The following is a 13,091-nucleotide window of genomic DNA, read 5'->3' as shown; positions in this document are numbered from 1 at the left end:
GAAAAAGACCTCATTTATTTGAAATATGTTTATCCTACCCTGCTGCAGGCCAGCTCTCCTCAGGATTTCCTTTCTGGCTGAATTTTGGAGGTGATCTCTCCCAGCTCCCCTGTCTGGATGCTGTCCAGGGGCTCAGCTCCCCTGTGCCAATGTCCCAGGGTTCCAGATGCCATCTGCCAGGGGAGCACACTGTGCCAGCCCCTCCTGCTGTTTGCAGATGTTCTCTAAATGCTCACCAGTGGTGAGAACCTGGAAAAAACCAGCAGCAACATCTTGGGATAACGGGTGGCTGCAGTGTGCAAACTGCCATCCAAGGTGGATAATGGACTTGGCAGAGTCTTCACACAAAGCAGCTTGGAGGCCACTCAACCATCCAAAAATGCTGGCACTGGCACCCAACCTCCTCTGCAGCCAGACACCCCCAGGGGAGCAGCACATGGGCACCCTGAAGGACGAGTTCACAACTTCAAGTGAGACCAGCTCCAGTTTTTAGGTTTTTAACAAGAGCTCATGGCTCAGTGCAGAGCTGGGATGATGCCCAGCACTCAGTGCCCCCAGGGGAAGCAGCACAGCCTGGCACAGCACCCGACAGGGCTGGGGATCCAGCTCCAGCTGCACTTCACCGAGTGAATTTCCCATCAGGTCTGTCCCACTCACACAATCTGATCATCACAGGAGAAATCCTGCAGCACCTCTGCTGCTCCACTTCAGCTGCAGGAGCCTCCAGGCCTCAAACTGTGATGTTCTAACTCAGAAACATGGAATCACTCTCTACCTTGGGTTGGGAGGACCCTAAATCCCACCCAGTGCCACCCCTGCCATGGCAGGGACACCTCCCACTGCCCCAGGTGCTCCAGCCCCAGTGCCCAGCCTGGCCTTGGGCACTGCCAGGGATCCAGGGGCAGCCCCAGCTGCTCTGGGCACCTGTGCCAGGCCTGCCCACCCTGCCAGGGAACAATTCCTGCCCAAAATCCCATCTAAATCTACCCTCCTTCAGCTTAAAGCCATTATTTGTTACTTCACAAGAAGCTTTTCTGCTCGAACAGCTCCTTCCCATTCTGCCTCACTGCTGGAGTCGGGGAGCTGTGATCACCCCTGGAACAGCCATTCCTTTGCCTGGCTCTGGCCTCTCATGCAGAGCAATTTTTTATCTCCATTATTTATCACTTACAGCATCAGGTATTGTTTTCCAACACAGAAGAGGAAGAAAACCAGTGGAACAGCAAAGAAAGGAGAAAGGAGAATTCCAGGTCTGGGTTACTACATGCCAAATTTCTACCCAGAATAAATTTTCACAATGGATCACATTGCAAATGCTGACAGACTCTTAATTGGAGCTCCACAGAGCTCCCGCACAGCTACAGAGCAACCATTTGGAAATGTCTTGTTTAAAATACATCGAGGTTATTCAAAGCAGATATTGATATTCTCGTGTAGTACGAGATGCCAACAACGCCTCGCAGGCATCTCGGAGCAGCAGAATCCTTTCCAGCAGCAGGTGGGATGAAATGCTGACAAATGGGGTGGAAGCAGCACACAGGAATAAACTCTCTAATATCCTATTTGTTTGCCCAGCCTGGCTGCTCGTGGTGTGATTTTTCAGGAGCTGGAGCAGCCGGAGCACAGCCCATTCCCGCAGCTCCGTCCCACGGGAGCTCGGCAGCAATTTGGGCTTGCTGTGCTCTCCCCAGGAAAGCACCAAGTGTCCCTGGGGCCACAACTGCTGCTGAACAAAGCTCTGCTCTTCCTTCCGAGCAGCTCTGCAGCTTCACTAACAGCAGCACTGCTGCCATCCCAGGGGACAGGCTGCCAGCTCCCACCCCGCTCTGCCCTGCTGCTCCTCCTGTCGGGTGGCACAAGCTGCTCCTGTCGTGCCCAGCCTCACAGGGCAGCACAACCCCTCCTCCAGGGATGGACTCAGACTGTCAGGTGTACTCACATCTCAGGAAGAGCCAAGATATAAAATCCTTACTCAAGCAGAATGAAATAGCAAAGGAAAAAAAAAATCGACAGCAGGTTTTCAAAGCCTGTAAATGACAAAAAAAATTGTTATTTTGTTCTACAAATCTTGTTTGGGACCCATGCAGGGAGGACTTAAAACACGTAAAGAGAATCTCCTGAGGAGAGCAAGCTCTTTCAGAGCTCTGACTCTGCACAGTCCGGGCTCAGTGGGAGCCTTGCCAGTCCTTGGCTCGGCCGGATTTTGGCCGGGCACCACGGCAGGTTTGCTCATCATTTTTCATTAGGCTGTCTCAGCTCGTGTTGCCTTAGCCATGAAATGAGACAATAAATATTTGCCTCCCTCCCACAGCTGGGGGGAGGTTTAATAAGTTCAGGCCTGCTTGCTGTCTGTGGGAATGCCAAGTGTGGAATTGCCTTGGAGTGGAGGAGCAGCGCCGCAGTAAATGCAAAGGTCGGGTAAACTGTGCTCCAAATGACCTCTGAGAGGTCCCTGATCCATGACTGTCCCATCATGGGCATCCCTAACAGTCCCTAATCCATGGCTGTTCCATCATGGACATCCCTAACAGTCCCTGATCCATGGCTGTTCCATCATGGACATCCCTAATCCATGGCTGTTCCATCATGGACATCCCTTACAGTCCCTGATCCACGACTGTCCATCATGGACACCCCTAACAGTCCCCAATCCATGGCTGTCCCATCATGGACACCCCTAACAGCCCCTGATCCATGACTGTTCCATTGTGGAAACCCCTAATCCATGGCTCATCCCTAACAGTCCCCAATCCATGGCTGTCCCATCATGGAAATTCCTAACAGTCCCTGATCCATGACTGTTCCATTGTGGAAACCCCTAATCCATGGCTGTCCCATCATGGAAACTCCTAACAGTCCCTGATCCACGACTGTCCATCATGGAAGAGGGGTCTGGGGCTGCCATCCCCCACAGCAAACACAGGTGAATCGACCACAGCACAGAGGAGCCCAGGGCACCCTGCCCTGAGTGCCAGACGTCCTTGAATGGAAGGTGAGCTCTGTGTTGGGATTTTTATTAAATTCAGAAATCCCAGCATTCCAGGGCCACTGAGGCTGGAAAAGCCCTCCCAGCCCACTGAGCCCAATCTATGCAAATCCCCACCTTGTCCCCAGCCCAGACCCCTGAGTGCCACCTCCAGGAATTCCTGGGACACCTCCTGGGCAGTGCCAAGGCCCGAGCACCCTTTCCATGGAGGAATTCCTGCTGCTGTCCAGCCTGACTCTCCCCTGGCACAGCCTGGAGTGTTCTCCTCTTGCTCCTGGTGGCAGGAATGCTGCTCCCTGCCAACACAGGAGGGTAAAGTCAGACCAGAATCCTTACAAACAGCATTCTGACTTCTTTAGTAAAATATTTTCCTTTTTTTCCTCTAGCCTGTCCATCTGAGCCTTCTTGGCAGCCCATTTCTGCACTGCAGCACCTCCTCACAAATGCTGTCCGTGGAGAGGAGCCTGGATTTGTTACAGGAATATTTCTCCTCCCAGATTTGGGGAGGGACAGGACACAATGGACACTGAGCATCCTCACTCTTCCTGTACACAGAGCAAAATAAAATTAAGCTGAGGAGAAAATGAGGCCTTTTTGTGGTGAATTTCCAGAAGGGGGTTATGAATAATGCTCTTTGAATTCCAGGATGAAAAGTGACTGAGCACAAGAATCAGGATTCTTCTGTCAAGCTGATTCTTCCAGGAAAGCAGAGAACATTCATCCTCTCTGTGCTGGATGCACTGAAAGCCTCATCTTTAGGGAAAACATGGGTACATTTTCACCTTGCTAGAGAAATATGAAAGAGAAAACACCCTCAGTGTCCTGTGTAGTCCTCCTCCAAAGCCAGGGGCTGCCACAGCTCAGAAAATCTGCCAGGAACCCACAGGCTCTGCCCTCCTGGAACCACTTCACTCCAAAGTGCTCCTCCATCCTCTCCACAGCAATTAAATTGAGATTTATGGCTCAGATACCCAGAAAAGCTGTTCCACAAGTGATTTAAACTCGGGTTTAAGCACAAACACTTGGAACATTCCCAGACCCCTTGTATTTAACGTGCCACAGGGCAACCAACACAGAATCCAGAATAATGCACTCAGATCCATTTGATGGCCTGGGATTCTCAGCTCTTGGGCTGAAGGGTTAAAATGCCTTCAGCCTCTGCTTTCCTCAAGCGCAGAATTTTAATGGTGCCTCAGAGCAAACATCACTTATCTTGTCTTTCACTATTGCAGTTTTTAAGTCTCACTACAATCATTTGATTACACTACAAGATGTGCATTTAATGCTCAGCATTACCTGTGGGTTTCTGAAACAAAACTCACATTTTATGCATTTTTACAGCTATAAATTGCTCTTTTTTGATGCTGTGGTAGAAATCCTACTCACTCAGAAGCAGTTTGCCTTTGAGGGGAGCAAGGACAGATTATTCCCCAATGCTGGTGTGCCCTTGCACAGAATTCAGCTCAAAAGTTTCCCAATTATTTGGGGTCAACTTCAGAGAAGTGTTTTCTACTTTGCAGGATAATAAAGTCCTTTGCAGAAATAACCATGGGACTAAGTGACAAATACAACTTAATCAAGGAAAAATCTATTTCAAACAGAAGACAAATTGCCTCAGGCCTTGGTAATTATCTCTCCGGGATTAATAATCAACTCTAATTTAATAATTGGCTTAATATTTCCTTTTTCAAGTTTTCAATAATTAACCTGCAGTCTCTCAAAAATAATATTCCCAGGCACTTCACAGCATCATGTTACTTAATGAAAACAAAGTTAGATAAGCTGTCACTGGATTAAAAATCCAAGGGTAAATTCTGATCCTTAGATGGTTTGCACAACAGGTACCAGGAGTGCTGCCATTCCATGTGTGGGAGCAGCAGGCTTTAAAAGGCAGGATAACCCCCAGGAGCAGGGAGGGAAGGGCAGCCCCAAATCCCAAACCAAATCCCCACAAAGCAAGGCAGGATAACCCCCAGGAGCAGGGAGGAAGGGCAGCCCCACACCCCAAACCCCATCCCACAAGGCGCCCACCTGGCACATCCTGCATGGGTCTGAAAGCTCCATCAGAGCCCACTCAGTGTTCTCTCCTCTCAGTGCCTCCTGCAAAGCTGAGTCTATAAAATGTTGTCACAGCAGAGCAGTGCAGGGGCTGCCAAAGGTCAGGAAATAATCGGGTGATGTTGGGAAAGTGCTGGCCCTGCTGCAGGGGGGTCTGGCCATTCTAAACACATTTGTGGCTGAACTGCTGAGAGTCATCCCTGGGCATTCCAGGATTCTCTTTTCTGACACAGGAACTTCCAGCCACACAGTATCTCCTGTGTGGAGCAGGATTTGATAAAGCATTTAAGATGTTTTTTTGTTTTTTGATAAAGCATTTGAAGATGCTCAGCTCAAGGCAGAGGCAGCCAGGGCACCCTCAGCCTGAGGGGGCTGATCTACTGCAAGCTCTGGGGGCTTTTTCAGCACTTCCAGACCTGCCTGATGGCTCCTGACACTTGTGGAGGTGCCCATCTGAAGGGCTTTTCATTCTACATCTGCTGGTGTTTACTAGAAAATCTCATCCTGAAAGCAAATCACAACGCAGAGCTTCACAGGGCTTTTCTGGAGTCACACATTAGCTTTAATTCTGCTGAGAAATGGCTTTTCCTTTCACAAAACACCAATCCTCTGCAGCAGCGTGACACGAAGTGCTCAGATTCCACGTGGCCCTTTCATTCCCAGGGCAGGGAGAGCTGAGATTGGGATTGCAGCTCAGCATCAGCCAGGGGCTGCTCCCTTCCAGCAGCCTGCCTCTCTCACTGCCACAGAGTAATTGCAAATGTGAAAAGCTGAGGCAGAAATAACAGGCTGAAATAACAGCGAGATCTCTGACCAAACTCACCCACAGGACTGAATTACTCCCTGCCTCAGCTCTGTGAGATCAGCCCAGATGAGGTATTTCATATCAGAGTGCCTGGATCCTGTTAACTTTTGTCATGGCTTATTTCAGGGAAGTTGGGTCTCAATTCAGCCTCAATTCGGAACTTTGGCAGTGCCTGCAAAGTTAAAATGCACTGGGCAGAGAAAGTCTGTTCATTTATTTTCTAATATCATTATGAATCCAGAAATCAGTCACCACCAATTTTATAAATAGGGAAAAATAATAAAAATAATTTCAAAATCCGTCTCCTAGCCTCTTGGGATTTCTAGGTGTTTTTTAAAATCTGTTTTCTTTTCATAATCTTCGTTCTCCCAAACACAGCACTCCCTTTGAAGGAAGCACAGAAAGAGCTGTTCTCACACTGCTCCAAAGTCACCTTCCCCCTTCATTTTACCTGTTTCCTACTTTGTTATTACCTGACTTTAAACAGAGCTAATCCAGAGCTGGGAAATCAGATTCAGCTGATGTGGGGGCAGCTCACCCATTCCTCAAAAACCACCCCATCCCCATGACCACCTTACCTGGTCCCACACCAAAACCTCTGTCAGTTTTTCCCAGCTCACAAAAATCAATGAAAAGCAGGATTTCAACCCATTTCAAATCCAAGTAACTCCATGTCCAGCATTCCTTAGTCTGCTTTAAACTCCACTTCCCTTTTGAGCTGCTCCTATCACAGTGCTCCCTTTGCCCAAACAGAGCAGGTACCTCAGGATTCCTCACAGAAATATGTTGCTTTCCCATTTATTTTACCTGTTTATGTTAATTTCCCCCTTCACTTGCAGCCTCTGACAGGAAAAAGGGTGCAGAAAGAAGGTGAAAATGTTTTTAAGACCTCTAGCAATCAATAAAGGCAGGGCTCCAGGAGGCAGAGCGCTCCCTCCTGCACTGCCTGCCCTGGGAATATTGATAGTGTTGTGGCAGAGCTTTTTCCTTCCTGCAGCCTTTTGAAAACACTGATAATATGAATGTTCCCATTAGCAAGAAATATGTCACATCAAAATGAATGGTATTCAGGCAGTAACAACGCAGCTGGCTGCCACGTTAACTCAATTCCAGGGCAGCAGAGCAATTCTGCCACCCAAACCTCATGCAGAGGCAGAGATGAATGCAGGTGGCTGCAGAGCCTTCAGGAGTGAGCCCCAGGCGCCAGGGATGAGCTGCAGCCCTCCACAAAACCCTTCTGTCCCAGAGCTGGGCCCCGTCCTGACCCCAAAGCTGCAGCAGCTCCAGGGAAGGAGGCAGGGGGGAATGCTGTCACCTCAGCTCCTCGCTGGCCACAAAGGGTCACGTCTGCTCTGGGTGCCTCACCAGCTTGCCTTACCCACCTTTAGGTCCTAAAAGCAGACCAGCGTCCTCTACATCATATTTGACTCCTTTTTTATTGAAGGATTCAGCAGCAAGTTAAACACTTGTTAAGATAACTGAGGTAAAAGATTTCTTTGCTTGCTTTTCTTATTCAAAAAGTACTCTCAAAAGATAAAAATGTGTTAACAGCTTAGCTGAACTGCAGCAAGCCCAGACTGGAGGTATCTGCTGCAGCCTCCAAGACTGACATTAAATCTTTATTCTGCAGAAGGTTATGGACAGATCAATGCTCCAGGGTGATTAAGTGACTAAATCATTTCAGATGAGCAGCAGATGCTTCACTGGCAGCCAGTGGACAAAGGGAATCTGAAATGAGGTTGCAAACTGAGGTGCCCACAATGACACTGGCACAAACCTTAAATATTCCAGATACAACAAGAATGTGACATTGTGACAAATTAGCAGTGCCAGCAGCTCCTGTGGTATGAAATTGAGTATTAATGGCCATGAAAACACAGCTATCCATGCTCCAGACACTTGAAATGTTTCCTGAATTTCCCAGTGGTATTTTGAGAAGTGCCCAAGCATTTATCCTGTTGATATGATTAGAAAAACACTTCTGAAAATTATATTGGGTGCCTTTAAGAACAAGTCTGCTGGAGCTGGTTTGATGAATGCAGTAACTTTTAGCTCAATCTACATCTCCTCCCAGACTAAACTGCTCCTCACCAGGACTAACCTGGTTTAAATATTACAGTTTAAATTCAGAATTTATACCTGGGAAAAATCCTTCTGTGCTTAGCAAACAGGTTTTGTCTTGCAGCTCCAGCTCTCGTGGCATCCCAGCCTGACTGTGGCCAGAGTTTCCTGCAGATCTCTCACTGCACTGGGAATCCTGGATGATTTCCTTTAAATTTCCACTAGCAATGTTAGGTATGGGCTGGGCAGTGTCAGAAAAGATCTTTTCTCAGTTTCACTGCCAGAGACCAACATTGTCCACCCAGGCAGAGCTCACAGGCCAAACACAGCAATAAACCCTGAGGTTTATTGGAGGAGGCAGCCTGGCACCACAAACTTGGCTCAAGTCACCTCTGCCTGGAGGTTCCTGGGCTTGGGCTGGCTGAAATCAGGAATGCCAGCTTGGAAGGGATGGAGTGCTGACCCCCAGGCTGACAGCAGACACACCACAAGAGCCTGCTCAGGACCCCCACCGCACAACATCCGCGCTGGATCGTGTCATTAACGAGCAATATAATGAATTAATAACACGAAACCTGAGAGCAGCAGCTTCAAAGGAAAGGCTCAGAGCATCTCCTTGATGTTCTGTGAGCCTGCCCCCCCAGAGAGCTCCTGCCCAGGGTGTCAGATGCTCCCCAGGAGCTGGGCTGGCCCTGGGGATCAAACCTGCCCCTGGAGCCCTCCCCTCCTCTGCAGGCACCTCAGTGCCACTCCTGTGCCAGGGAAAACGCCTCCTGCGAGCCAGGCTGAAAATATGGGCAAAACAAACAGTCAGTTGTTATGAGGAGAGCACAGAATTAGATGTAAAATTGCTGTGGACTCGCTGCACTTTCAAAAACCTATTTGGCTGCTACCACTAGAGAGTGATCTTCCAATATTTCCCTTGCTTTAGAACAAGCACAGTTTGTTTTGCAGTATTTCTGCAAAGAGAAAATTACTCCTGATTATACTCTCTGCAGGAATCTATTTTTGAACCTATTTCTTCTTTTCCCCCCCTCATCTCTTTTATTTTTTTAAGTTCAGATATGCTCTTTTCAGGCTGACAGTAAAATCAGGAACTGATTGGAGCCATTCTGAACAACAAAATCATCTCAGAAGGCAAGAGATGATGGCAGAGGTATGAATGTAAACTAAGGAGCTCCTAGTTTTACACCTGGAGTACAGCACAAAAAGTCCAAAATAATCAAATTATAATTTAATTTGGTTAATCAGTAAAATATATTTATTTTTATACCAAGTGCTGGAGGTTTTCTGAGCCACATTTGTTTTATGAGCCATAAAGAACAATTGCTTGCCATCTGAGAATAAGATCAGAACAACCAGATATTTATTTTTTTATATTTAACCATGACTATTTCTTGAGTGATTGTTCACTATTTAGGATCTGCTTGATTGCTCCTTGACTCCACACTCAAATATAAATTAACTTCACTCACAGATGTCACTGGGACTGTTAGAACTGAGTGAAGGGACCAGGGCAATGCTTTGGAAGGTGTAATGAATCATGGAACTATTCAGATTAGGAAAAACCTTTAAGATCATGAGTCCAAGCACCTCCAGAACAATGGAGTAAGTACTAAAACAATAGCAAAGTTGTAATATGGGAGAACCAACTGCTGTTTCTTCATGAATATTTGATGGTAATATTAAAATATTATAATCACCTCTTCTAGACCCAGCTCTGCTGAAATGCCAATGAGATCAAGGTGATTAAAGGCACCACAATATTCATTAAGGCTCAAATACCAACACCAATGATTTCTTTTCCATCACAATTACACTGAATTATTAAAATATACATTCCATATGTTGTACGGCAAAGTTTTACCTGTGGCGACTTTGCCAGCATAAAAATGCAGATTTTAATGTTGGTTAACAACACAAATGAAGTAAAGACCCCATCAGAGAATGTGATCATTCAAAACATTTTTCCATTGCCATATTAAAACTTGGAATGAAGTGGCAAAGCAGCTCCACTTACTCTTCAGCACAGCAGCCAAAATCCTCCATGGAGAGCGAGCAGGAACTGTCCAAAACAGCATTCAGGGCACCACTTCCACCCTGAGGCAACACTCCTTGTATTTTCATTTGAAATATCCATCATTTTCATACTTGTTTTGTGCATGGCCTGGTGAACATGCCCTAATTTCAAAGAAAAAAAAAAATCAGTTAAATGTGCAGGAAAACCCCAGTATTTATAAGGAGATTTTGAAGCTTTTGGAACCCTCAGCTCGGCAAGTTGGGCAGCTCTGAGTTACACACATTCCTGAAGGGATCTATTGCTCCAGATAAATATTGGTGTAAGAGACTGCCCCACTTCCCTGGGTGTGACACCCCCAGCTGCAGGTAAACCCTGAGCCCATGGGGGTACCACGGCGACTGTTCCAAGCCTCTCCCAGCTCCTGAAGTTCCAGGGATTTTTGGACAGCTCTGTCTGATACAGCTCATGGGAATTGTTCCAAACCTCTCCCAGCTCCTGTGGCTCCAGAGGTTTTGGGACAGCTGTGTCTGACACAGCTCTGGCTCCTGGGGATTGTTCCAAGCCTCTCCCAGCTCCTGAAATTCTGGGGATTTTTGGACAGCTGTGTCTGACACAGCTCTGGCTCCTGGGGGACACTGGGATCCATCTCCAGCCCCAGTTCCAACACCAACACCTCCACATTCCCCGTTTCCAAGGAGCACACCTCCTTCTTGAACAGCTGATGAGACAAAGGGGATCCCTGTGCTGCAGGGGTTTACTGGGAAAGGGCAAAACCCCAAACCCACAACTGTGGTGAGCAGAGCACCCCAGAAACTCTGGGCTCATCCAAAAGGGAAGCAGCAGCAGCAATTGCAGACAGAGAATTCCAGAAGGGCAAGGCAGAGTGCTCCATGGAGGGAAGGGCTCTGCCAGCACAGCCCTGCTCAGCTGGGATGGAGCTGCAGCCTCCAAGGAGAGTCCCTGGGAATTGCTTCTCATTCCTGCCATGGCACTGGCACTGCACTTCCCTGGCAGCCAAAGCCAGCCTGCCCCAAGTGAGAGGCTGTGGTGCTCCAGCCAGCTTGGCCAGCTCCTCAGGAGGGGCTGGGGTGAGCCCCAGGCTGCTCTGGAGCAGAAATGTCCCACGCTGGGCACGTTCCCACCGGGGAATTGCTCTGGCTGGGATTAAAGAACTGCTCTTGCTGAGCTCTGCGAGCTTTAATGCCTTTGTGTGCTGCTGCTCTTCCTTTGATCTTAAGCACATCTTTTATCCCAAATCTGTCCAGGGGAGATTAAAGGAGGAGACAGGAGGTTAATCAGAGCTGGCAGACCTGGGGGAGTCCTGGCGTTGGTGGAGCATCAGCTGGTGCAGAGCACTGGGCAGTGCCCACATGCCAGCCTTGTCTCCAGAGTGGAGACTGGACCTGGATCAGCTCCTGGGTGAGCTCCTAGGTCAGCTCCTGGCTCAGGTCCTGGGTCAGCTCCTGGGTCAGCTCCTGGCTCAGCTCCTGCCTGCTCCAGGAGCTCGGTGCCCATGCAGGGCAGCAGTGAGCAGGGATGTTCCCCACGCTGACCCGGGCAGGGGCACTGGGACACCCTCTCCAGGTGTCCCAGGACACGGAGTGGGTGCTGCTGGAGGGAAGGGATGCACCCAGAGGGGTCTGGGCAGCCTGCCCTCCCTGCCTGCAGCTGAGCTTTGTCTCAGAAATAACTCAGCAGGGACAATAGAAATGTCCTGGGCTGTCACACAGAGATTTCTACCCATTCCCACCGGGATTACTCTTCCCCTGCTTTGTGCCTCCTGCTCTTTTGTTGAAGTGTAAGGTAGAAAAAGTGAAGGCCATTCATAATTCAGAGCCGCAGAAACAAAAACATCCTGAGGGCTGCGAGTCTAGACAGACAACAAAGGAAGTTTGGGCACACCAGCTTTTCTCAGGGCTCTCTTTAAGGACTCAAACATCCCGCTCTTCCACAGAAATCCTTTTGACCTTAGGTTTGTACGTCTTTAGCTCAGTTTCTGGAGACTTTTCTACAAGTGTGCCTGTCTCAGGAATGAGACAAGTCCCAGAATCGTGCTGGGATGGGCCTGGAAAAATTTTAATGGAAAAATTCAAGGGGAGAAATGGGATCAATCTAAGGGGCACCAGGGCTGAACATCCCAAAGGGCCTTGGGTACTTCAGACCCACCAGTACCAGACCTGAACCGACAGAAAATCAGCCACTTATACCCCTAGATCAGAAAAAAAACCAAGCTCGGCTAAAAATCACTTTAACCCCCACTGTGGGCACTCAGAGCTCCATAGAATTTTAGGGTTTGTTTTTTTAATTGCCTTTAGAGATGATTTCAAAAACCCACGCTAAAATGAGCTTTTTACTCCAAGAAGTTCCTGGAGAATGGGGCATTTCTATAACTGTATCAGCTGCAACTTGTGTTTTAAGGCAAAAATGTTTGCTGAACAAAAATAAAGAGTTTAGTGCAGTACATAAATGGCTGAAATACAGCAGCTATTACAGGAATGGAAAGAGGACTACAATGCCTACATAAATTGATAGCTCCATTTCTCAGTGAGATACACAAGCTGGTAAAATAAACCATGTATTACAGTAATGGCAGAGCACAGGAGCACCTGGAGAGGTCTCTCTGTGTAACAAATGTACATGAACTCGTCTCTGCCACCTCCCAACACACAATTACTGATTTACCGTGGAGGTTCCAAAGGCAGCCTCACAAACGGGAGCTGGTGGGGAAGGCTCTGCTGTTAATTCAGATTTTATTTGTACCCAACAGCAAAGCAACGCTGGGAAGGGCTCAGCTCCTCCCTCAGACTCGGGGCTGGCAGCAAACACGGGGTAAAGGAGCAGCTCCTGCTTCTCCCACCCAGGGAAGCATTGTTACCATGGCCAGGCACCAAACAAAACCATTCCCCTCTGATGAGCTGTGCCATTCAATGGCCATGTCTCACTCTCTGCTCTCAGGCTCTTCTCCCCTCACAGGATCTCATTTTTTCGAATGGCATTAGCCAGACCAGATAAAAATGGGGTAATTAACACACCAGGCAGTGCAGAAAGCACGCAGCTGCAGCGACAGGCCTCCAACACATCCCCTGCTCATTGCTGGCTACTGATCCCCTTGTGGAGCACTGCGTTTGGGAACTGCAGCATCCCTCGGTGCCAAAGTCACC

General features: G+C 48.3%; 1 long non-coding RNA gene across 2 annotated transcripts in view; it reads right to left on the bottom strand.

Annotated features, from left to right (window-relative positions):
* The window catches only part of LOC120495648, a 32,233-nt gene extending 22,051 nt beyond the window's left edge, over positions 1–10,182 (bottom strand). Inside the window, exon 1 of one of the 2 annotated variants that reach the window (XR_005626103.1) lies at positions 9,931–10,182. This is a non-coding gene — a long non-coding RNA (uncharacterized LOC120495648). The remainder of the gene's footprint in view (positions 1–9,930) is intronic. The other variant, XR_005626102.1, reaches the window with a different exon arrangement.
* Positions 10,183–13,091: the final 2,909 nt, after the last annotated feature.

Source organism: Passer montanus, unplaced genomic scaffold, assembly GCF_014805655.1.
Source record: "Passer montanus isolate IOZ18808 unplaced genomic scaffold, ASM1480565v1 scaffold9, whole genome shotgun sequence".
In the NCBI taxonomy this organism is placed as follows: Eukaryota; Metazoa; Chordata; class Aves; order Passeriformes; family Passeridae; genus Passer; species Passer montanus.
The sequence above is the reverse complement of the archived record's forward strand: the minus strand, read 5'-3'. Positions and strand labels throughout refer to the sequence as shown.